This window comes from Dasypus novemcinctus, chromosome 2 (assembly GCF_030445035.2).
Source record: "Dasypus novemcinctus isolate mDasNov1 chromosome 2, mDasNov1.1.hap2, whole genome shotgun sequence".
In the NCBI taxonomy this organism is placed as follows: domain Eukaryota; kingdom Metazoa; phylum Chordata; class Mammalia; order Cingulata; family Dasypodidae; genus Dasypus; species Dasypus novemcinctus.
Genome location: NC_080674.1, coordinates 48,550,803 through 48,578,048, shown reverse-complemented (window position 1 = coordinate 48,578,048; position 27,246 = coordinate 48,550,803). Strand labels below are relative to the sequence as shown.

General features: G+C 36.9%; 1 pseudogene; it reads left to right on the top strand.

Moving 5' to 3' along the window:
* The first annotated feature begins 69 nt into the window (after window positions 1-69).
* LOC101433602 (ELL-associated factor 1 pseudogene) lies at window positions 70-20,060 on the top strand (annotated as a pseudogene).
* The last annotated feature ends 7,186 nt before the right edge of the window (window positions 20,061-27,246 follow it).

Genomic DNA, 27,246 nt, shown 5'->3' with positions numbered 1-27,246 from the left:
TGTTGGAGAGGATTATACACATTTGAGCTACTCAACTCCTCCTTAACTATGCTCTCTAGGGGGTCCAGTATGCACTCACTTTTCCAAGGCTTTGAAAATACATCAGTAAGTGGAGACCCAACAGCTCCAAAAAGTGCTGCACATGGGGCTGCACTCTGGAAGGAAGTGATTCTCATGAAAGATACTTCAGTTGAGAACTCCCTGATATCAGTCAGTGAGATAACAGGATCCCACAGAGCAGAAGAGAAGGCATGGTGCATAAGTGTTAGACACATGTGTTTATAGTTACTACAGCAAGCAGTAAGAAAAGATCAGCAAAGGTATCACAATGATTGAGCCACAAGGATATTTCATGGTGGCATATTGATCTTGTGGTCCCTGATACTAAAATAGAATTGAATAAATCCTAGATCTAGTAAGTGGAGGCCTTACTTGAGCCATCAAAATTAAAATTGCTCCTCACCCAGTTTCTAAGCATGAGTCCTTTCACAGATCAAGTTCCTTGATCTAGGAGAAGGGGAGGTAATCTTGAGATTGGACTCTGTATTAATATCATAAATAGGAACTCTGATTCTCACTCCTAATGTTTTCAGAAAGGGGTTTTTGTCTATTTATCAGAATAGCTATGTTCTTGGGAAGGAGAATGGTCCATTCCATAACTTTCAGGGACTTTTGGACACTGACTTCAAGCTTGATCCTGGAGACCCGGAATATCACTCTAACCACCATAAAGGGGCTAATGGGAACCAGGAGATAAATGAACTATTCACCCTTGTACAGCTCATGTAAGTCTTGATGGAACCTCAGTCTTTTAAGTCATCTTTTATTCCCAAACTTCCAAATGGAGTAAATATTCTAAGGAAGAATTTCATAGAATAAAGATTATCATATCAGGAAATGCTAAAGTGAAATCCCAGAATCTCTCTGCTCCATACCAAAATAGTAAAACATAATGCTGCAGCCCAGGGAGAATAGGGCAGATTGATCCTGCTGCTACAGACTTCGAAGATTAAGGAGTGGTGATTCCTCTTGAGTCCATGTTAAGTTCACTTGTTTGGCTGGTACCAAAAATAACAATGGATTATCTTTAGCTTAAATAGCAACTCTAATTGGAGCTGCTCTTCCAGATGTGGTTTCTTTCCTGGGTCAAATCAACATAAACCTAGCAACTGTTATTATCTTTGATATATGTAGTTTTCATCTGACCTGGACAGAAGTACATCTTTGATATCTTTCCAATTATATACCACAACTTCAGTTGCAGGAAACTTGATCTTCTCACCATTTCTCAGAATACCACATTGACCTACTACCTGGACAAAATCACACTGAAATTACTGGGAAAGTGGAGATGGTTTGTACTTCTATGCCTTGGTAAAATGTATGCATACTGAAAGATAGTAGTAAGTGTATGAAAATACAGAATCCTGTCACCTTGGTGAAGTCTCTAGGATTTCCAGGGATTTGTAAACTTTGGAGACACTATCTACAAAATGACAAAGCAATAGCTGCACTTTGCATACCCTACTCTATGAAGAGATAGAGTATTTGGTGAGCCTCTTTGGATTTAGAGATGACAGACCATAGTCTATTTACTATGTGGCAAAAAAGCCAGTAGCTTTGAGTCGATCCCATAAGAAAGGAGCCCCGGCATGTAGCCCTTGTGATCTTGTGGAGCCAGTGGACCATGAAGTGTTTGTGGGTTGCTATACAGTGCCACCAGCAAGACCTGATAAGGAGATTGCAGTGAAGATCCCCTAGTAGAACATAATCTAACCTCTGCCAAAGATGCCACAGACCTGAGTCTGAAATTAATAACATCAAAAAACAGAAGGGCACAGAATTCCTTCAGAAGATGAGGGTAAAGAAAATGGTGGTGATTCTGCCCTGTTTTCAAAGGCAACAGTAATCGAACAGCATTACTCAGAGCCAAGTGTCTGACGTCAGCATTTTGGGTAGAGCTGTCTCCTATCCATGCTGGCAGCAACAACAGCTGAGCTTTCCCTTGATTAGTTTTGCAGCATTACTTTGGGAGTTTTTCCTGGCTGTGTGACCTCTCTTTGCTCATCCTGGAGAGTCTATGAACTATGCAATGCTTTGCTCATAAATCATTTTCTGCTTACTATGTCCAGAGTTCATTTGTTTAGCTTGCAGCTTAGAATACCATCCGATCACATGCTGTGCCATTAAATCATTCTTATTGAGAATATACTGGAAGGAAGAGGTGGCCTTTAGTACACTTTCATATATATTAGAAAGAAAAAGAACTCTGGAAACACTGGAACTGTTGAAAAGATTTATGGTCTGATAGACTTGATACTGTAGATAGAGCAACTCTAAAGATTTCTCATAATATTATGAACAATTAGTTTTATAAGATTAAATCAACACTGGTAAATTGTTACTCCTCTAAATAAATTTTAAGTGCTTCTCCATACATTTAAAGAAGAGACTTTGCTTTATTTTTTATGATTTTAAATCATGTGACTTCCATATTTAGAAACATACAGTGACTCCCTAGCAAAAGATTTGTAGTTTATTAGAAGTTTTTATACCTTTGTTCTTCGTTAAATTTTATGACATTTTTTGAGCACATTTTCTAAAAGTGCTCAACGAAAATAATGTTTTCAGATTTTCTCACTACTTTTTAAATATTTTGAGGTGTTTAAAAAAGAGCTAGAAAACACTGGGCTTTTATCAACTAGTCCTTTTCTGCTTCAATACTTGGTTCTTGGTAAGTCTATTCAGACTAATCTAGCCATTCACACATTTTTAACATCCCTTACTTACCGGTACACATGTTTTTCTTTTACCTTGTTATGTATCATGCACACATATAAGTTGCTATTCTGATCCCCTTTTTAAAATATATTCTACATCCATTTTCTTAAATTTAATTTAATTTTTTATATCAATGTTACAAGTTACTCTGTTAACACAAGATAATAACTATAATAACAATAAACCTGCTTTGGTTCATGGTTACACTCCCCCCTCCCTCCCCCAGACACTTATTTTAGTTCACTCCTCAATTTTGAGACATTTGGGATGATGTCCATTCTCACTGCTTCAGGTTGGGAGGGGTCATATATATTATGGGGCAGAGGAAAGGAATTGTTTTGCTTACAGTTGAAGATACTCCTTGATTTGCGGATGGGACTAGACCATCGACATCACCATTTTGTTAGTTGTCTAGAAAGATCCCAAAGAACATTAAAAAGTATAGGTTCAACTAAGAAGTGGAAGAATCATGATTAGAAGAATTATAAAATAAATATAACTGTCATATTGGGGAAAGAGATTTTCATATATTCCCAGATAGGGCCCGCTGAGGGGATGTTTATTTCATGAGGCCATGTGGTTTGCCTATGGTGACTAGAAGTCACTAGAGCCCTCCCTCAGGAGCACTTTTGTTTGAGGGTTTGTTTACTGTGGCAATTTGTGAAATCTGCCTGAGACCTACATAAGCATAACTTCTGGATATCCTGATTCACTTTGAAATCTCTTAAATAAAAAAAAACCTGTTTTATTTAATGTTTGCCCCTTTTGGTCAAGTTCTTATTCCAAATGCACCACTAATTAACACTTGGTAATAATCCCTTGGTGCAAGGGAGGATCCTCCCTGGTAGTCATGTCCCACATTGAGGGGAAAGATAATGAGTGAGTTTATTTGCAAAGTTTGGCTTAGAGAGAGGCCACACTGAATAACAAGGAGGTTTTTAGGAACTAACTCTTAGACATTAATTATAATTAGACTTAGTTTCATTATTACAGAAATAAGGTTCATGAATGCAAGCATTAAGATCAAGTCTTGGCTTATTGGCCTGTTTTCTTTTATTAGGAAAGTCTTTCATATTCCAGAGTTTTTGCATTCTTATTTCAGAAAGTAGCAGGACTTCCTCAGGAGGGAAGATTAATGTTTTGTTAACTACTAGTGGGCTTCTGTCTATCCAGAAAACATACATATAGCAACATGAATACATTTCTATGCTCTTTGTAGGATTTTTTATACATCCTGGACATTAGAACCTAACTGGATATGTGATTTCCAAATATTTTTTTCCCATTCTTAGGCTGTCTTTTCACTTCCTTGCCAAACTCCTTTGAAGCACAAAATTTTTCAGTTTTGATGAGATCCCATTTATCTCTTTCTTCTTTCATTGCTCAGGCTTTGGGTGTAAAGTTTATGAAACTATTGCCTACCCACAAGATCTTGTGCTTGCTTCCCTATGTTATCTTCTAGAAGTTTTGTGGTCATGGGTCTTGTATTTGGGTCTTTAATCCAGCTGGAGTTAATTTTTGTATAGGATGTGAGATTGGGATCTTCTTTCATTCTTTTGCATATGGACATCCAGAAAAGCACCCTTTATTGAAGAGACTATTCTGTCCCAGTTTAGTGGACTTGGTAACCTTGTCAAATATCAGTTGGTCATAAATTTGTGGGTCTATTTCTGAACTCTCAGTTTGATTCTATTGGTCAATATGTCTGTCCTTGTGCCAATACCATGCAGTTTTTTTCACTGTCACTTTGTAATATGCTTTAAAGACAGGTAGTGTGAATCTTCCAACTTTATTCTTCTTTTTACAAATGTTTTTGCCTCTTTAGGGTCCTTTACCCTTCCAAATAAATTTGACAAATGGCTGTTCCATTTCTGCAAAAAAATTCTGATGGAATTTTTATTGGTATTGTGGTGAATCTGTAAATTGATTTGGGTAGAATGGACATCTTAATATTTCATCTTCTAGTCCATGAACATGGAATGACCTTCCATTTATTTAGGTCTTTTTTGATTTCTTTCAGCAATGTTGTATAGTTTTCTTTGTACAAGTCCCTTACATCATTAGACAAATTTATTCCTAGATATTTGATTCTTTTAGTTTTTACTGTAAATAGAGTTTTTTTCTTGATTTCTTCCTCAGATTGCTCATTTCTAGTGTATAGAAACACTATTTTTATTTTTAGGAGGATTGAACCCAGGACCTCACATGTGGGAGGCAGACGCTCAACAACTGAGCTATATCTGTTCCCAACACTACTTATTTTTGCATGTTGATATTTTATTCAACATTTTGCTGAACTCATTTTTTAGCTCTAGCAGCTTTGTTGTTCCATGACTCTCTCTCTATAGGACTACGTCATCTGCAAATAGTGAAAATTTTTCATCTTTCTTTCCTTTTTTATTTCTTTTTCTTGTCTAACTGCTCTAGCAAGAACTTCTAATACAAATAGAATAAATGTGGTGACAGTGAGCACCTTTGTCTTGTTCTGAATCTTAGTGGAAAGCTTTCAGTCTGGGGCTTTCATGTATTCCTTTTATCATGTTGAGTAAGTATATTAGTCAGCCAAAAGGGTGCTAATGCAAAATACCAGAAAACAATTGGCTTTTATAAAGGGTATTTGTTTGGGGTAGAAGCTTACAGTTACCAGGCAATTAAGCATAAGTTACTTCCCTCAACACTCAACAAAGTCTGTTGCCATGTGTTGGAGCAAAATGGTTGCTGATGTCTGCCAAGAGTTCAGGCTTCCTGGGCTCCTCACTTCCCCAGGGCTCAATTCTCCAGGCTCAGCTGCTCTGTGTGCTTACTTCCCAGGCTCCAGCTCAAAACTCCAACCTTCCTTCTCTGCTGTGCAGTTTCTCTGTGAGTCTCTGCCCATCAAGGGGGCAGGATTCAATATCTTATGTAGCCCAATCAAAGCCTTAAACATTATTTAATCAAGTAAAAGTAAAATCTCTGAATCCAATACACTCTAATATGCCCAGAGGAAAAGACCAGTTTACAAACATAATCCAATATTTCTTTCTGGAACTCATCAATAAATCAAATTGCCACAATAAATTTCCTTCTATTTCTATATTTTGAAGTGTTTTTACTGAGAAAGGTTGCTGAATTTTGTCAAAGACCTTTTCTGCATAAATAGAGATGATGATGGTGTAACTTTTTCCCTTCAATCTGTTAATGTGGTGTATTGCATTAATTGATTTTCTTATGTTGAACCACCCTTGAATACCTGTGATAAAACCCATTTGATCATGGTGTATAATTCATTAAATGTGTTGTTGGGTTCGATTTGCAAGCATTTTGTTGAGGATTTTTGCATCTAATTTCATTAGTGAGATTGGTCTATAACTTCTTTTCTTGTAGCATCTGTATGTGACTTTGGTATGAGGATGATGTTGGCTTAATGAATGAGTTAAGTAATGTGATCTTTTCAATTTTCTGGAAAAGTTTGAATAGGATTGATATTAGGTCTTTTTGAAATGATTGGTAGAATTTACCTGTGAAGTCATCTGGTTCTAGACTTTTCATTTTTGGGAGGTTTTTAATGACTGGTTCAATCTCACTACTTGTGATTGGTCTGTTGAGGTCTTCTGTTTCTTCTTTCATCAGTGTAGGTTGTTCATGTGTTTCTAACAATTTGTCAACTGCATCTAAGTTGTCCAACTTGTTGGCATACAATTTTTCATAGTCTCCCCTTATGATCACCTTTATTTCTATGGGGTCAGTGGTGATGTCCCTCTCTCATTTCTGATTTTATATTTGCATCTTCTTTCTTTTTTAGTCTAGCTAAGGGTCTGCCAATTTTATTTATCTTCTAAAGAAATGTCTTTTAGTTGTTAATTCTATTGATTTTTTAATTCTCAATTTCATTTAATTCTGCTCTAATCTTTGATATTTTTTTCCTTCTACTTGCTTTGGTATTAGTTCGCTATTGTTTTTATTTACTAGTTCCTCCAGATGTGCATTTAGATCTTTGATTTTAGCTCTTTCTTCTTTTTTAATGTAGTCATTTAGGGCTAAAATTTCTCTCTCAGTCCTGCCTTCACTGAATCCCTTAAGTTTTTTGTTTGTTTATTTACTTATTTATAGAACTTTTAAGTTTACAGAACAATCATATATACCAGACCCAATTTCCATACATCACTCTACCACCAGCACCTTACACATTTGTAATACATTTCTTACAAATGTTGAAAGAACATCAGCACTGTATTACTGCAACCTATAGACCATAGTGTATACCTGTGCATTTTAACCACAAACCATTCTAGACTACCCCTTTCAGTCACAATCACATTTATAAGTCAGTAGTGTTAGTTATACTCACTGTAATATGATATCACCAACTCTATCCATTTCCAACAGTTACAATCAATATTATTAAACATACTACATACATTCAGCATCAAGACACCTTCTCCACCCACATTCTGTCTCCTAGTAACCTATATGCTATAGTTTAACTCCATGAGTTTATTCATTGTAATTAGTTCGTATTAGTGAGTCTATACAATATTTTCCCTTTGTATCTGACTTATTTCATAAAACAAAATGTCCTCAAAGTTCATTCATACTGTCATATGTATTCCAACTTCATTTCTTTTTACAGCTAAATAGAATTCCATCTCCCACATTTTGTTCATCCATTCATCTATTGATGGATATTTGGGTTATTTCCATCTTTCAGTAATTGTGAATACTGCCACTATGAACATTGGTTGTCAAATGTCTGTTCACATCCTTGCTTTCTATTCTTCTGCATATATTCCTAATAGTGAGATTGCCACATCATAAGGCAGGTCTATATTTAGCTTCTTGAAAAACAGCCAAACTGATTTCCGCAAAGGCTGCACCATTTTCCATTCCTACCAACTGTGAAGGAGTGTTGCTATTTTTCCACATCCTCTCCAGCACTTGTAGTTTTCTGTTTTTATTTTATTTTATTTTAAATAATGGCCAATCTGTAAAGCATGAAATGAAATCTCATTGTAGTTTTGTTCTGCATTTCCATAATAGTTAATGATGTTAAGCATCTTTTCTTGTATTTTTTGGCCATTTGTATCACCTCTTTGGAAAAATGTCTATTCAAGTCTTTTGACCATTTTTAAATTAGGTTCCTTGTCTTTTTATTATTGAGTTGTATGATCTCTTTATTTAACATGGAAAAAAAACTTTATGTGGTTTCCAAAAGTTTTCTCCCATTGAGTAGGCTGACTTTTCTACATCTTGACAAGGTGTTTTGAAGCACAAAAGTGTTTACTCTTGAGGAGGTCTCATTAATCTGTTTTTCTTTCATTGCTTGCACTTTGGGTGTAAAGTTTAAGAAACCACCACCTACCAAAGGTCTTGAAGATAGTTCACTACATTTTCTTCCAGGAGTTCTATGGTTCTAGCTTCTATATTTAGGTCTTTGATCCACATTGACTTAATTTTTATAAGGTATGATATAGAGGTCCTCTTTCTTTCTTTTTCCTATAGATAACTAGTTTTCCCAGAACCATTTTTTGAATAGACTGTTTGAACCCAATTGGGAGGTTTTAGAGTCATGTCAAAAATCATGTACCATCGATGTGAGGGTCTATTTCTGAATTATTTGTTCAATTTCATTGATCAAGATGTCTATCTTTAGGCCAATACCATGATGTTTATTCCACTGTAGCTATGTAATAAGCTTTAAAGCCAGGAACGGTTAGTCCTTAAGTTCATTCTTCTTTTTAAAGACATGTTTTGATATTCAGGTTCCTTTACCCTTCCAAATAAATTTGACAATAGGCTTTTCCATTTCTTCAAAGAGGCTGTTGCAATTTTTATTTGGGTTATGCTGAATCTATAAATTAGTTTGGGTAGAATTTACATCTTAATGATACTTAGTCTTCCAATCCATGAACACAGAGAGCTCTTCAGTTTATTTTTGTCTTCTTGTGTTTCTTTTAGCAATATTTATAATTTTCTGAATATACATTCTTTATATCCTTGATTAAGTTTATTCTTAAATATTTGATTCTTTTAGTTGCCACTGTGAAGGTTTTCCTTTTTTATTTCTGAATTCCTCTTCAGGGTACTCAATAGTATTGTACAGAAACATTACTGATTTTTATGTATTAAACTTGTATCCCACCACATTGCTGAAATCATCTGTTAGTTCTAGTGGCTTTGTTGTAGATTTTGGGGGGATTTCTAGGTTTAAGATCTTATCATCTGCAAATAGGAAAAATTTTACTTCTTCCTCTCCTATTTGAGTGCCTTTTATTTCTTTGTCTTGCCTAATTGCTATAGTGAGATATTCTGGCAAAATATTGAATAACAGTGGTGGCAGTGGGCATCCTTGCCTGTTCCCGATCTTCAGTCTTTCATTGTTGAGTACAACGTTATCTGTGGGGTTTTTGTATATGTACTTTGCCATGTTTAGAAAGTTTCCTTTTATTCCTTTTTTCGGAGTGTTTTTAATCAAGAAAGGATGCTCTATTTTGTCAAATCCAAATTTCTGCATCAATCAACATGATCATATGCTTTTCTCCTTCAGTTTATTAATGTGTTATATTAACACTGATGGTTTTTGTCATTTAGAACTACCCTTGAATACCTGGGATAAAACCCACTCGATTTTGGTGTTTAATTCTTTTAATATGTTTTGGATTTGGTTAGCAAGCATTTTGTTTAGGAATTTTGCATCTATATTCATTAAAGACTGGTTTGTAACTTTCTTTAAAATTTGTTGAACTATATCACTTATGCATAAACATACATAAACAATAAGTGTATAATAATAGTTGTGAACTTACAAAACATATATAACATCAAAGATAACTCTCATACCTCACCTTACCACCAATACCTTGCATTGTTATTAAACATTTTAAATGATTAAAGAGCATTGTCAAAATATTACTGTTAACCAAAGTATTTCCCCCCAACCTATTATTACCAAAAATTCCAAAGTATTTCCCCCCTATTATTATCTTTATGTCACTTATATATGAACATACATAAACAATAAATGTATAGTAAAAGTTGTGAACTTACAAAGGAAACATGCATAATATCATGCAGGGGTCCCATACATCAGCCTCCACCAACACCTTGCATTGTTGTGAGATGTTTATTGCAAGTCATGAAAGAATATTGTCAAAATCTTACTACTAATTATAGGCCTTATCTTACATTCGGTGTATTTTCCCCCCAAACCCACCTATTATTATTTTTTAAATATATTTTTTTATGACAGAAGTTGTAAACTTATAAAACAATCATGCACATGTGCAGAATTCCCAAACACCCCTCTATCAACATACCACACTGTGGTGGAACCATTTGTTACAGATAAAATAATATCATTTGACATTACCATGTCCATAGTGTACATTTGGCATACATTTTCCATACTGCCCCATTATCAACACAGTACATCTTTGGAATAGATGCAAAAATATTATATTATTACTGCTAACCACAGTCCACAGGTCACTCCAGTTGGATTTTTCTCATGCTTCTCCACATTCCAACCACCCTGCAGTAGTGATGTAAATTTGCTTTAGTTAACAATGGACATTCGTGCATCTGTACTATCAACCATGATTCTCATCCACCTCTTGGTTTACTGTGCTATTCAGTTCCTAGATTATTCTCCAGGACTCTGTCAACTGGCATTTACATTCCTAGAGCACCATTTTCAGCCACATTCCCATTTATAAACTAGCTGTTACTCACTGTGTGTTACCATCCACTCTATAAATTTCCACACTTCTACAGTAAAGCTCATTAAAACTTCTACATACATTAAACATCAGTAGTGCATTTCAGTCCTCCTCTTTTCTCCTTTAGTAATCCACCACCTACCACCAGGTTTTGAAGATATTTTCCTACAATTTCTTCTAGAAGCTTTATGGTTCTTGCTTTTGTTTTTAGGTTTTTGATCCATTTTGAGTTAATTTTTGCATAAGATGTGAGACAGGGGCCCTCTGTCCTTCTTTTGGCTATAGATATCCAATTCTTTCAGCACCGAGCTGTGTGGATTTGACAGGTTAGTCAAAAATCGCTTGACCATACATGTGAGGATCTGTTTCTGAACCACCAGTTTGGTTCCATTGGTCTGTGTGTCTGTCTTTATGCCAGTACCATGCTGTTTTTACCACTATAGCAAGGTAATATGATTTCAAGTCTGGAGATGAGAGTTTGCTTTTCCTTTTTAAGATGTTTCTGGCTATTCAGAACCCTTTACCCTTCCACATAAATTTGATAATCATGATTTCAATTTATTTAAAAAATGCTAGTGGAATTTTTATTGGGATTGCATTGAATCTGCATATCAATTTGAGTAGAATTGACATCTTAATGGTATTTAATCTGTGAGCATGGAATGTTCTAATCATTTAGGCCTTTTTTATTTCTTTTAACATTGAGTTGCAATTTTCTGAATACAAGTGCTTTATATTATTGGTTAAGTTTATTCCCGACTATTTGAGCTTTATCTGTCATATTTTATTTTCACTACTCTTTTGACACTTTTAGTTACTTTTTTTGATGTAATCTTAATTTCTAGACTTCCTCCAGGCCACTATTTCCTGTCTTTTCTTTTCAGGCTCTAGCACAACCTTTAGAATTTCCTGAAAATAAGGTCACTTGTTTAGAAATTCTCTTGGTTAGAAATTCTCTCAGTTTCTGTTTATCTGTGACTATTCTACACCCACCCTCATTTTTTGAAAGATGGATATATGTATTATATATATTATCTTCTATATATAAGATATATGTATTATAACTTGCTGGATATAAGATTCTTGGCTGGAAGTTTTTCTCTTGTAGTATCTTAAATATATCTTACCACTATCTTCTTGCCTCCACGGCTTCTGTTGAGAAATCAGCCCTTAATCTTATTGGGTATATGTCTTGTTTTTCTCTTGCTGTTCTCACAATTCTCTCTGTCTTTGGCATTTGACATTCTGATTTGTATGTGTCTCAGAGTTGGTCTATTTGGTTTTTTTCAGATGGAAGTACATTGTGCTTCTTGGACATGGATATCTATGTCCTTCAATAGAGTTGGGAAATTTTCTACCATTATTTCTTCAAATATTCTGTCAGCCCCTTTCCCCTTCTTTTCTCCTCTGGGACACCCATGACACATGTTTGCTTGTCTTTTGCTGTCATTTAGTTCCCTGAGACCTTGTTCAATTTTTTCCATTCTTTTTTTCTTGGGATATTTTGTATGTTCACTTTCAGAGGCCCTTTCTTTAAGCTCACTGATCCTTTCTTCTGCCTCCTCAAATCTGCTATTATATGATTCCAATTTTTAAAAATTTCATTTATTGCACCTTTCATTTCCATAAGTTCTACTATTTTGCCGTGTGTGCTTTCAAATTCTTCTTTGTGCTCATCCAATGTCTTCTTAATATCCTTATCTCTTTAGCCATCTCATTGAATTTATTAAGATTTGTTTGAATATCTATGATTAGTTGTCTCAACTCCTTTATGTCATTTGGAGGCTTATCTTTTTCCTCTAACTGGGCCACATCTTCCTGTTTCTTGATGTGGATTATAATTTTTGGTTGGTGTCTTGGCATCTGGCTTACTAGAGTATTTTTTCTGGGTGCAGTTTCTCTCTTAAGTTTAGGGATTCTTGCTTTTTCTCCTTTGCTGGTTGTGCAGTAGAAGCCAAGGGTGAAGTTGGTACTATAAGCTGTGGAGGCTCAAGCTGCCCTCATTGCCCCAGGGATTGATGAAATTTCTCCTGACTTTCTCCTTTGCCAGGGGTAGGGACAGAGTCACAGCTGTGTGGAATAATCCAACTTGTGCAGACCTAGACTGTAGTTGTCCAGAGACTGATGAAGTGTCATGCCCTTTCTGCCCTGCGTGGGGTGGAATGGACCTGCTGGTGTGGGCGGCAATCTATGCAGTGTGGGTCCAAGATTGACCACAGTTGCCCCACTAGACTTCCCATTATTCAGTTTGCGCCAACCAAATGTACCTGCAGTTACTTGGATTGGCTGGTGCAGGGCCCGCCAGCCTCCTCCCTGCCAGAGGTGGGGCTGAAGCCTAGTCTAGGGCTGCAGGCTGATCTAGGTGAAAGAAATTGGTCCCAAACATCACTGTGATTTTCAGCCAACCTGGCTTCCAATCATGCTTGGGGTGGAGTCAAAATGGTGGCCACCAGCCTCTTTCTGACCTGGACAGGTTCATACTTAAGTTGTTCATATGATTATACTTTAGCCAGCCAGATTTACTAATCAGTAGCTGAAATAGTGCCCAACCATCCCTTCTTGCCCTGTTTTGGGGAAATGGAACTTCAAATTCCAGCCACAGAATAGCTCCTGGGGCAGCTCTTGCTGCCAAAGTAGGATAATCACCAGCCTCCGTGGCTTGGCCAGTAATTTCCTGGAGAAGCTGGGTGCAGTTTTGCCCCAGCTTCCTCCTTCCCAGAGGTGAGTCTGGGGCCTAGGCTAGAGCTGCAATCTGATCTGGATGGAAAGAAGCCAGTACCCCCAGCGCTGTGATTTTCAGTCCACCTTGCTTCCCTTCATGCCAGGCATGGAGTTAAGATGGAGGCTACCAGCCTCTTTCTGACTTGGACAAGTTCAAACTTCAGTTGTTCTTAGGATTATACTTTAGCCCACCGAATTTACTCAGCAGTAGCTCAAGTTGGTGCCTGTCTCTTCCTCCCCCATTTCTGGGAAGCGGAGCTTTCAATTTAAATGTGGCACAACTCCCAAGGCAGTTTGTGTCTCCAGTGGAGGGTGGGCCTTGACCTCCGTGATGTGGAGCACTCTACTTATGAATCTTTTCTGCAGATGGGCAGTTTCCTCCCTCCATTCCTTCAAGGATGATGCAGGATGCTCTTCTGATCTCCTGGAGCCTCCAAACAGGTGTTTCAGCTAACTCCAGATAGCTCTGGGTGTTTACTAACTGCCCTGTAGCAGGAGCTGACTCTAGGAGCTCCCCTACTCTGCCACCATCTTGCTGATTGTCCTCTGGATCCCTTAATTTGATAGTTTTTTTCCTCATTTTTTTTTTCTCCTTAAGATATTTACTGATTTCTCTTGCAATTTCTTTGACCCATTGATTGCTTAAGAATGTGCTGTTTAACTTCCATATATTTGTGAGTTTTCTAGTTCTTTTCCCATTATTGATTTCTCACTTCAATCCATTGTTTCAGAGATTGTGCTTTGTATAATTTTGGTCATTCTACATTCACTGAGACTTGTTTTATGACCTAACATGTGGTCTATCATGAAGAATTGTCCATAAGTGTTTGAGAAGAATGTATAACCTGCTGTTTTGTGGTGCAATGTTCTGTGTATGTCTGTTAGGTCTAGTTCTTTTAATGTATTATTAAATATCTCTTTATTTTTTAAAATATATTTTTATTACAGAATTTATGACTCTACAAAACAATCATGCACATGTGTATAATTCCCATACAACAACCCTTCCCCAACCCACCACACTATTGTGAAACATTTGTTACAGATTACAAAATAATACCATCAGGCTAGTACATTTGGTATATTTTTTCCATATCCCTCCTATTAAGATCTCTGTTTCTTATTGATCCTCTGTCTAGATGTTCTATCCAATGATGAGAGTGATATGCTGAAGTTTCCCACTATTATTGTAGTGGCATCTATTTCTCCCTTCAGTTTTGCCAGTGTTTACCTCAGACATTTTCGAGCACCATGGTTTGGTGCATAAAGATGTATGATTGTTCTTTCTTGTTAGTAGATTGACTCTTTTGTTAATATATAATGTCTTTCTTTGTCTCTTACAACAGCTTTGCATTTAAAGTCTACTTTGTCTGTTATGAGTATATATAGCCCAGCTCTTTTTTGTTTACTCTTTTCATGAAAAATCATTTTTCCAAACTTTCACTTGCAACCTATTTGTGTCCTTGGGTCTAAGGTGAGTCTCTTGTAGATAGCATATAGGTGGGTGATATTTTTTTTAACCCATTCTGGCAATCTGTGTCTCTTAATTAGGGAGTTTAATACATTAACATTCAATGTTATTATTGTAAAAGCAATATTTACTTCAAATATTTTATCTTTAGATTTATATATCATATCTTATTTTTGTTTCTCTTTTTACCCTTTTAATTACCCTTACTAATAATCTTCCTTTCTACACTTTCCTACAAACCTCTTTCTCCTGTCTTTTCCTTTCAATATGCAGAACTCCTTTTAGTATTTCTTGAAGGGAAGGACTGTTGTTGATGAATTCTTTCAGCTTCTGTTTATCTGTGAATACTTTGAACTCTCCCTCATTTTTGAAGGACAGTTTTTGCTAGATACAGATTTTGTGTCCGGCACTTCTTCTCTTTCATCACCTTAGCTATGTCATGCCACTGACTTCACAACTCCACGGTTTCAGATGAGAAATCCACACTTAATCTTATCAAGCATCCCTTATATGTGATGGATCTCTTTTCTTTTGATGCTTTCAGAATTCTTGCTTTATCTTGGCATTTATCAATATGATCAGTATGTGTCTCCAAGTAGATCTGTTAGGATTTATTCTGTTTGGAGAATGTTGCACTTCCTGGGCATGTACACTCATGTCCCTTTTAAGACTTGGGAAATTTTCAATCATTATTTCCTCAAACACTCCTTCTGCCCCTTTTCTCTTCTCTTCTCCCTCTCAGATACCCATAATGCATATGCTTGTGTTTTGTGCTGTCATTCATTTTCCTGAGTAGGTGTTCATTTTTTTCCCAAAATTTTCTGTATCTGTTCTTCTATCTGTGTGATTTTGTATTTCCTATTTTCTATTTTGCTAATTCTTTACTTTGTTCAAATCTGCTGTTGTGTGATTCTATATATTTTTAAGTTCTTCTATTGTGCCTTTCATTACCGCAAGATCTTTTACTTTTATGTATGTCTATGATTTCTTCTGTATGCTCACTCAGTGCCCTCTTAGTATACATTATCTCTTCTTTCATCTCTTGGATTGATTTAGATTTGTATAGACATATTTGATTAGCCATTCCTAATTCTGAGTTTCCTCTGTCTTTTTAGTTTGTTATTTTTATGCCATATTTTTCTGTTTCTTAGTTTGACTTGTAATTTTTTTTGTTGATGTCTAAACATCTGTTTATCTTGATGGATTTATTCTGTTGGTCAGTTTCTCTCTCTTGCATAGGATTGTTTTTTGGCTCAGTGTTCAGGCTCTTCTTTGACACTTGGTTCTACTTATTTTAAATCTTTAGAATTCCCCATGCTTAACAAAGAAAAGGAAAAAAGAGAAAAAGAAAGAAAAGGACAAGAAAGAGAAAAGACAAAAAAGAGGAAAAAAGAAGAGGAGAAAAGTCTCCCTCTCAGACCACCAGTGTCTGGCTAGATGCCTCCTTGCTAGCTTCTCACACTTATTGCCGTACAGCACTGCTGCTCCTCTGATATCCCCTCAGCTCCCCTCACTGACTGTCTTCTTTGATCACCCCATAGCTCTGCTGCCTCCCTTATGCCTGGCAAGATTGTCTGTCTTCCTGACACTTCTAGAGGATTAGTGTAGCCTGCTGTTCCCTGCTCCACCATCTTCAAATTCCCCCTCTTCAACCATTTCAAAACCTGAATCAAGAAATATTTTTCTAGATAAACACCACTATACCAGGGACACTTCTTCCCTTCAGGATTATTGCCATTATAAGGTCTAATTAATTAATTAATTCAGCCAATCAGTGTTTGTTGAAGGTATTCTGAACACTAAGCATTTTCCCAGGTATTGGAGATGTATGGATGGTACATGACTTCATGATGTTGATCCAATAGATCTATGAGTCCTATATCTACCAGTTAATAACTGTGAAATCTTAGAAGAGTCATTTTCTTTACATGTTATTTTCTTTTTCTGTAAAGAAAGGGTTTGGGGGATTGTATGGGGTTACCAGTGCCCAGAAATTGTGAATGTAAGTTTCTCAACAGATTGAAGAGAGATGAAAAGTTAATACCACTCACTCCTATATATATATCTGTTGTCTTACCTACAGGACCAGGAGTTGGGGCTTAAAAGCACTTTTTGTAGAGGACACAACTTAATGCCAAACAGCTACCTAGGTTTGAATTCCAGCTTCTCCATGTATTACCTATATGAAAGTGGGCAAATTTCTTAACCTCCCTGTATACTTATTATCCCCTAAGTACAACAAAGGTAGTGATAACAGTGAGGATTCAATGAAATAATCCTTGCAAATAACTGATATCTGTGTCTAGCACTTCATACACCCTTAATATTAGAAATGATAATGATACTAGATATCCTTTAACTGAAAAAAGAAGGATGAGAAATTTCGTTGGGTTTAGGTAAATGTGGGGACATGGCAAGAAGGAGGAATATAATCCTCCTACATAACCCTATTAAAAGGATTTTAACCACAGTGTTGGGAGAGATAGAACCTGAAGATACAGCAGATATTTAATGATTTCATTATAGACTGTAAGTAAAATCAATGCAAGTTTGTTGTCCAAGTAAGAAAGCATTGCCAGTGGAAAGAACTGCTCTCTTTCCTTTTTCATGAAAACAGAACCCCTTTGATATCATGAAAAGGGATAGATTGGGAGGACTAGAAGAAATCACTGTTTTACAGATATCCCAAGTCTCATAAGAAACATCTTAACAGGGCAAATGCTGTCATTCCTTCAAGAGACTTTGTGAGCAGTAGGTCTTGAAGAATGAGAGCCAGATCAGAAGTAGAACATAAAGGCACATGTTACATTGGTGACTGTAACTTACAGAATGGAATGAGGGTGAAGTATCACTTGCAGAATATCCAAAATAGTTGGACTGGACATTGTCAATAGGTTTAAGGCACCACATGAGCATAATAGTACAAGATGAGGAATTTTGTTTGTTGCAATTAATATAATTTCATTTGTTTCCACGGTGAGGTCTTATAGTATTTGGTTTATACAAGAGAAGGAACATTTCAAAGTAAAGTGTTAGAATGCCATGTTATAATAGTCACTATATGTGCATTTCTGTATCACCTCTAATACATTTCTAATTTTTTATGTTCATTCTTGACTGTTTTGCAAATGCATTAGCTTGTCTCCTTTATGAGAAGGAGAGACAAAAGAGTATTACAGGCCAGAGTGCATAAGTGCTTAATTTACAATTAATGTTCAATAAGTATTGACTGGTTCTTTTTAACAAGGATTTAATGAAATTTATAAAGATAACTGTAGATCTCAAGATTAAAAATAAGCAAAATTGGAGAATTTCCAGGAAGATGGCATCAGAATAGCGAGGCTGGCCTCAACTCTCTCCAAAAACAATGGAAAGGGGGAAAAAAACTTCCTGAGGGACCTGCTTTGGGGCTCTGCAGACCAGGAGAGTGGGAGACAGAAAGATGAAGAAGCTGAAATGAAAACTATGAGTTGCTAATCCCGTGGCTGGGGATGGCATCCATCCATCACTCTCAGAGCAAATAAAACCCTTGGCTCACTGCTGCTGATGAGAGGCAAACATACATCTTCCTCCCTGGGAAGAGGAAAGCTGTGGTGCAGGGTGAAGAGTGGCTTCTCCTCAGTTGATTTGGCCAGCAGAGCCCACTTTTGGTTCCTCCCAGACCAGAATCACTGGCAAGTGGAGGTTGAGTCACCTCCATGCAAATATTTGCTGATGTTCACTATTTGCTGGCTAGGTGGGAAACTGCAAGGCATAAACTGCTTTTAGGCACCACTTATTCCAAACTCCCTGGCCCTATTTTGATAACTTAAGCTGGGAAATTTTAAAGATTTAGAATAAGTTGAACTAAATATTGAAGAAGAGCCATGAAAGAAAACCACCAGGCAAGAAAGAGAAATTGACCATTAGAATTAATTTAGTAACACATTCAGATACCTAGTCATAAGCAAAAAATTACAAGCAACACTAAGAAACAGGAAGATAACCCAGCCAAAGGAACAAACCAAACATCCTGATGAGACACAAAATTTAAGACAATTTATCAACGATAATCACACAAGTCTCCTAAATCAATTCAAGAATTTGGAAGAAAATATACCTAAAGAGATAAAGGGATATTAAGAAGACACTGGGTGAACATAATGAAAAATTTGAAAGAATTTCCTGGAAAGAAAAGTAACAGGGCTTATGGGAGTGAAAAACAAAACGGATGAAATTAAAAATACACTAGAGGCATTTAACAGCAAGTCTGAATTCTTGGAGGATGGGATTAGTGAATTGGAGGACAGAGCATCTGAACTTGAAAAGAAGGAGAACAAAAAGAGAAAAGAATAGAGCAGAGAACACAGCTGAGCAGGGGGCAGATGTGGGAACCTGCAAACAGTTGTTTTATACCACTAAGTTTGTAGTAATTTTGTTATACAGTAATAGATAGCTTATACAGGAATATTTAATTCAAAATTGTAACTAAATCTTGCCCTCATAAGAGAAAGAAAAAGCTTGTCTCCAAATTCACTTAGACACAATACTAATCAGAATCTAAAATATAGGAAAGCACCAGGCTGGGTGAAATGCCCACACAGGGCCATGAATGTGATGGAGAACCAGCTGCTGGACTGTGAGCAGCATTGCCTGTGGCTTGGGAAGAGCTTTAAGAAGTGACCACATGCCTCTTTCCACACCATTCCCTATGATTTTAAGCAAGGACATACAGATAATTCCTGTAAAGGAGAGCTTTAGGTTGGCAAAGGAGATGAAATCACAAGTATGCTGCCACATATCCCTAATTTGGATCCACACTGCCAATGACTGAGTTCAAGGGGAACAAATGACCTTATCAGAAAGACTGTGTGCTTGTTATTAATCATGACACTGGAGAATATGTGCTAAAAAAAAAAAAAAAACTTAGTAGCAGCATTCAGGTCAAGAAAATAAGAGCTGAGGGGAGGAGTAAAATCCAAGTCTGAATGGAACAGAAGTCCACTCCTAACCCAGCTGCCACTGTCCCCACCACCTATGCCATTCAGAGTTCCAAAGAAGCCTCCAGTTGTACCCAAAACTTCTCCCTTGAAAGATAATCCCTCACCTGAACCTCAGTTATATGATATCAAAAGAGAAATGAGGGTTGAAGTGGACATGATTGAGCAGATAAGCAACAGGAGCAGGAGCAGCTCCTCAAATTCTGAGAGTTCCTCAGGCAGCAACGACGACAGCTCCAGCAGGGGGAGGTGAGGACAAGGCTTGGCCTCTCCTCCACAGCCTTCCTTCCAGCAGCCCTACGAGCAGGCCTGCCGTCACCAGTGGAACCAGTGCGCCACAAGCAAGCAACAGCTTATAAATACCCTCAGAAATGATTGCAGCTGAGCGAGTCTGGCAGTGACAATGATTATTAGAGCTGGATTTTTCAAAATCTACTTTTTGGCACACAAATATTCCGCAAGATTGGGATACTTTAACACAGAGTCCATCGCCAAGAGGAGAATGTTGTGGATCAGGGACTATAGTGGGAGTTTGAGGCTCTGCAGTGCTCAGATAAAGATGGGTGATTTTCTCATATGTTTGTTGAACAATCTCATATTTCAAAGTTTAAGTAAATCTATAGAAGACCTAACAGAATTATAGACCTATCTGGTTAACTTTGTTAATGAAAAACAGCCAAATGTGCACTGGTCTAGGTTACTCAAAGGCCATGTCTTCCCCAAGTTAGTGATTCAGTTTTGTTTTGTTTTTTTGTTTTTATTTTTTTAATGTTACATTAAAAAAATATGAGGTCCCCATATACTCCCCACCCCCCTCCCCCCACTCCTCCCCCCATAACAACAACCTCCTCCATCATCATGAGACATTCATTGCATTTGGTGAATACATCTCTGAGCACTGCTGCACCTCATGGTCAATGGTCCACACCATAGCCCACACTCTCCCACGTTCCACCCAGTGGGCCATGGGAGGACATACAATGTCCGGTAACTGTCCCTGCAGCACCACCCAGGCCAACTCCAACCCCCAAAAACCTCAGTTTGGCCAAATGGTTTGTACAAGTGAAATGAAACATTCTTTGAGGGGTAGAAGAAGGGAAACCTCACAGTGCATGATAGAAGAATGTTAAAATCACTTTAAATTGTTGATATAAAGTGGTAAGGAAGTTTTGTCTGACCCAGCCTGACAAGCCTGTGTAGAACTGTACTTCAAGACAGAGTCCTAGAGTGCCAGCTGGGTAGGACCTTACCCATTTGCCAGTTCAACCCCTTCACAAAACAGGTAAGTGAAGCACACAGGTGGTTTGTGGTAGGCCTCCTGCCTCCAGTCCGGGTTTCACCTATTGCACACTCCTTTGAATTTCATTTTTTTGAGGCCAGAATTCTTATACCTGGGATTTTAGATGTACATTGGAGTTTCTGGATTCCAAATGACAAAAGTGTTGGGTGTTTCCAACTCAACTTTAGATCCAGTCTCTAAATCCATGTGCTGGTGAGCAGATTAAACCAGTGGCCTCTGTGCTGACATGTGACTCAATTATATGGGGACTTTTAGTTCCAATGGATCCATTCTAAGTGTTCTTCAGTCTCTGAATTTTGGGGGATTGGTGGTGGAGAGTGGAAAAGGTGTAGTGAAGAAACCTCTCTGAATAAGTGAATCAGCTGTGGGTTTCCAAAAACTGGAACCTAAGTGGGAGTGCTGCAATATGAAATAAGCACATTCTGTGATGAAGTGTTTCGGTTTATACGTTTGTTCCATTGTTTGTGCCTGACTTCCAGATTTATTTGTATTTTTATAATTAATGAGAGAAAGTCACAATATTGCCTTCTGCAGTGTGCAGTTTCCAAATGAATCTTTTATTGGAGGAAACTTTTCACTAGTAAGTGTTCCATATTGAGTGAACGTGTGATAAATCATCCCATAATTAGTACTACCCATTTCTGCAGTTTGGATGACTATGTCCTGAGTAATTTCCATCTTTTCTTTGGTTAAATGGCTATCAAGACATTAAAAATTTTTTTCCTTCCCCAGGTCTCTCCACACACACATCTGTCTCCCTGCTCAGATAGTGGAGGGAAACGTTTTAGACCTGGAAAGGAAATGGAGGATCACTGGTGGGGGCTTAAGCTGGAGTTGGGCCATATACAGTAAACTCTGTTTCATCCACACAGTGACCCTCGTGAGCGGGGGATGTGGGCAGTTTGTGGGGACCCATTGTCCTCAGCATGTTCATACCACTCTACTCACGCATGGGTCATTGTATACCCCAGTGCCTTGTCTTGGATTCTTAGCCCAGTGGATTTAATGGTATGTAGGAACTTTTACATATTGAATTAATAATTGATTTTCTAATTCTTTAGTAATAGCAACTCAGGGAAGGTGAAAGTCATGATTGGGGAACTTGAATTGTTACTGGATGTGGAAATCATTTCACTGCTCTTAACTTGCTTAAGCTGGGGCAGGTTCCAGGAATTTGAAATAAAAATATGTATTTAAGCCTCTCTTTCATTTCTTTAAATTTTTTTTCTCCCATACCTTGAGTAATGTGAAAAGAACTGTGGATTTTCACATGTCAGGTCATGATTGATTATTATTATTATTATCTGTATAGGAAGTACCTGCATGTGGCACTGGGCTTGGTCAGTCAATCTCTCTGAGCTTCAGACCCTCTCCCTTTTCATCCATCCTACATGACTACATAATTGATCTCTACATGGCTTCACTTATGGTCTCTGTCTACACAAATCCTTTCATGGTACTCTTTCTCCCATCTCTCCAGCTTTACCCACCAGAAAAAGGAAGCTTTCTTTATAGAAATAAAAAAATTGGACTCACAGTCTTCTTCTCATGAGTACCCTTGTGCCAGCCTAACTGGACTTCTTTTCTTCCAGCCTCTGTGTCTACTTTCAGTTTGCCTCCTCAGCCTGCAGAGCCCTCCTCTCCCAATCTCTACTCCTGAGACTCCATAGGCACCAACTTCAGGGGCTCTTCCTCTGTTTTGCCCCATATGGAGTGACCTTCCTCTTGCTTGAACCATGGTTGGGGTGAACCTCTTAAAAGCAGGGCTATCATTCTCACATATAGGAATCGATTTTCGGATGCTTAAAGCTTGGTAGGGAAAGAGATAGAACACTAACCAGCAGAGTCCAGAGGTTATGCACTAAAAGAGAAAACATTCCAGGCACTTAGAGATGGCTGCAAACTATCCATGCTGAAGTTTTTTTGAAGTCTAACTGAATTGTTAAAAATATTATTTATTTACTTTATGCAATTTCTACCATATTATGGGTTATTTAGGCGAGGTATGAAAATTAAAGTCCAAAGTGTCTGAGTGGCCACGGCAAGCCACAGCAAAGGCATGATAGCAATACAAATAAACCAGAGATGCGCAATAATTCCACTCATTAACTAATTTTATTTCTGGAGAAGAATCCTTTCTTTTTCTATGAGTGGTGTTAATGTGCATGTGTTTTTGTGGTAGGACAACCTGAAAACTCCAAAATCCTTACTTCTCTATTTGAGAGGCTGTTGTATTAGTCAGGGTTCTCTAGGGAAACAGAATCAACAGGAGATATCTGTCAATAGTATGAGATTTTATAAAGTTCTCTCACATGACCATGGAGATGTTCAAGTACAGGTTCCACCAACAGGCTACAAACCAGGGGCTTTAATAAAAGTCCAATGAAGGTCCTTGATGAGTCTCCAGGAAACGCTGGCTATCCGAAGACGAGCTGGGAAATTCTCTCTAATGCTGAAATCACTTCCCCTTTTAAGGCATTCAGCTGATGGGATAAGGTGTCACTCATTGCTGACAGCAATCTCTCTGACTGATGTAGATGTAATCAGTCATCTATGCAGTAAACTCACTGATGACTAAAGCCCATAAATGCCCTTGTATTACAATTAGCCCAGTGCTTGCTTGACCAAACAACTCAGCACAATTACCTGGCCAAACTGACACATTAGCCGAACCATCACACTGGTTCAGAAGGATATCTGTGTATGTGTGATGTATCACATTATTTTGAAAGGGAAAGAGTCTGTGGATATTAGGTACAGCCAAATTGATTATTTCCATTTGGTTAGGAAGTTAGGATTTTTGCAACTCAGATCTTAATCAGGAGGTGGGAACACAAGCCCAATGGAAGCATTATGGAATGTGTGTTTTTGTTGCTCCTGGTATTTCTGTCTTGGGTTTGTTGTTTTATTCCCAAACAATTTTTAAAATCTTATGCCTAAAATTTTATTTTGCTTAATTATGAAGTAGACATGCATGTTTACATTTTGTGAAATATTTGCTATGTAAAATTTTTGTGTTTTTTTTCTTTTGAATAGATCTCTATATTTAAATAAAATGAAGGTCAGCAATACAAAAATTGTTTATAATATAGATTATAAACAATAGACTAATGGAAGATTTAATGATTATTAAGCATTTATGTTTTCAAACTTTTAAATAACATTTCATTGAAATAAATTGATAGAAGTATTAAAGATATGTGGAAATGATAAAATAACTTAGATGCTTCCAAGCTTTGAAAATTAAAACAAAACAGCAGTGGGTTCTTCTGAGGTTTCTGTTTAGATATTGTGGATTTTAGCAATTGCTTTCTCTAATAACTGCTTGGAAAGAGTTGAACATAAAGGTAAAAAATAATGAGTTATTAGAGGTCAAGGAAAATATTTTTAAGAGCCTTTTGACTTGATTTAGGATGTAAGTAAAGCATAATATATTGCATTCAAATGCATTTAGATGCATGCAATGAGTGTATATGGTAATTACAGTATGCATATTTAGAAGGACCATCATAAAGAGAATAGCAAGGAAGAATGAAGATAATCAAATACTGGTCTCTAAACAATCTCGGGTCATTTAAGAAGAAAAAAAAAAGAGGGGAAATAGGCCAGTTTCCAGAAATACAGCAGTAGTTGCTTGATACCAAAAAAAATCCACAAAAAAACAGAAAACAAAAAAAACAGACTGCAGCAGCCAAATTGTTTAGTCAATGTTGATCAGAATGAGAGGCTTTTATTCATAATTTTGAGTCAGTACCTAATTAAAACAGCTGGGTGGATCTAGTGACCTTCGCACTGTCCACAGCCTTTGTATACTCTTTTGCCTGCTCCTGGGAACGTATAGCCCTGCCCTATGGACGGTGGTCAAATGTTAATGGGCCATGTACAAAGGTGAGTAATGCTTCATGTAATAGGGAGGCTGCTCAGAGTGCATGCAAACACAAAATAAACTCTTAGGGCACAGCGAGTTTCAACTTATGATTCTGAGAGATTACTCATGCCAACAATAAAAGCCCTCTAATGGGAAGCCTGCTACAGACCCCTTCAGCTGGCAAGGCTGCCTGTGGCTTTGGGCTTACTCCACTGTGACAGCTAATATAAACATTCTAATGCAACTATGGAAAGAAAGAGAATTAAGAAGAGAAGCATGCTACAAAGATAATCAAGTCTAATAGTAGGGACAAAAGAAGTAAAGAGAAAGAATATGGTGCATTTTCTTTCAGCCATCTACACCCAACAGTTAATTGACCAGAGTGAATTAAAATGTATAACCATGTATTTATAATTAATTGATCTAAGGCTTTAGTTGTGTGAGAATTGGCAACAGATCTCATTGTATCACTAGACTATATCAGGATTACGTGCTAACTTTTCAAAGCAATAATTATTTTTAGCAGAGAAAGAATTGATTGAATCTCTAACTTTTAACTTGACAAAGGTTTTTACATTTGTTTCCAATTTTTTTCCTCACAAAAACTCTATGTGGTAAATAGGACTAGAATTGTTATTTTTACTTGAGAAACAGAAAATTAAAGATTGAAAGGATATCAGCTAAGGTAGTGAGGTTATTGTCAAAGTTGGGAGAAGCCAGGTTAACCCCTAAGATAACACTTTTTGTCAAAGAAGTACATTTTCTTATTAAAAAAGAATAAATAGCTTTATGGGCAGGAGAAATCCATTTCCCAGGAATTATTATTAATTTAATTACAATTCTAATGATGTTATTGTAGTATTTGAGAAAAAGCAATTTAAGTTTGTTAAGAAAAGCAGGAAAAAAATCACAGGCCTGTGAAAACCATTCTGTAATTAACAGTCAGATTTCTAACTTAACTCTCCAACTCTTGCAAGAATAGTTCACTCTTTAGGGTACATGTTCTGGTGAATCAAACATCGTGTTTAATAAAGAGTGCTTACTTGACAAAATGAATGAGAATACAGAAAAATACACTAAAAGTAAAACAGTGTAGTTGATATTAGCATTTGCAGATTTGGGGTTCTTTTGACTAATGATAAAATAATCACCTTTTAGTGTTTTAACACTGTTATTATAAATACATTATAATAGCCCTGCAGATGTGTTAAGGCACTGGACAATAATATAAATGACAGAAAAACCAACCTTTTCTCTATCAGAGAGAAACAGAAACTGGATTTTAAAAGTTAGCGTAAATCAAATTTTGCTTCTTTAGTGTATGGTTTATGATCATCAGGCATATATCCATTCTAGGTCAACAATGACTTGTTATGTTTTGTTGTTTTTTTATAATTGCAAAACCCAGAGGTCTTTTCTTTGTTCTCATTCTTTTTGCTGGTTCTGTAGTATCTGACTTCCTTCTTGAACTGCCTTATTCCAAGGGTTTCTGTGACATAATGTTCTGGGGTGCTTCTTGCTTTCATGATTAAGCCATCATTGTTTCCCTTGCTGGATCCTCTGCCTTCAATCACGGATACTTCCAAGTTTCAGTTTTGAACATCAGTCCTGTTTCCTATGTACTTGCTTTTCAACTATGTTTATGACTGTCAAGTTTGCATTTCTAAACCTTTCTCTTCTAAGCCTTGGCCACAAATATATACCTCCTGATTTTTTAACATGGGTTCTTTGCTGTTACCAAAACTCAATGTGGAGCTAATGTCTTCTCCACCTCACATCTCTATCAGTTCTCCTACTTATGTGGAATTGAGGTGAGAAGTTATATATAATTCACATCTTTCTTTGACCAAAGAAAACCAAAATTAATAATCAAAGCATATCAACATTTTATTGGAATTCTTTATTCAATTTTACTTCCATCTATACTCTCGCATCACTACAATAGAATAATTGAGAGACTATCTTCTTAGAAAATGAGTGTCAGTTTAATCTTTTTTTAAATATATTTTTTATACAGAAATTGTGAATTGCAAAACCATCATGTACAAGTGTAGAATTCCCATACAACAACCCTTCATAACACACCACATCGTTGTGGAACATTTGTTACAGACTATGAGATAATATCATCAGACTATTACCTCTAACTCTAGTTGATAGCAAACATTTGGCATATTTTTTCCATATCCCCTATTATTAACACTGTACATCTTTGGCATTTATTCAAGAATATTTCTGTATTGCTGTTAACTGTAGTCCATAGGTTGCATTAATTGCATTTCTCCCATCCTTCTCCACACTCCCACCACCCTGCAATAATGGCGTACATCCATTCTAGTTCACAGAATGACATTCTTGCATTTGTACTACTAACAACACTCATCCGCCTCTGGGTTCACTGTGTTATTTGGTCCCTAGCTTTCTTTCTTCCA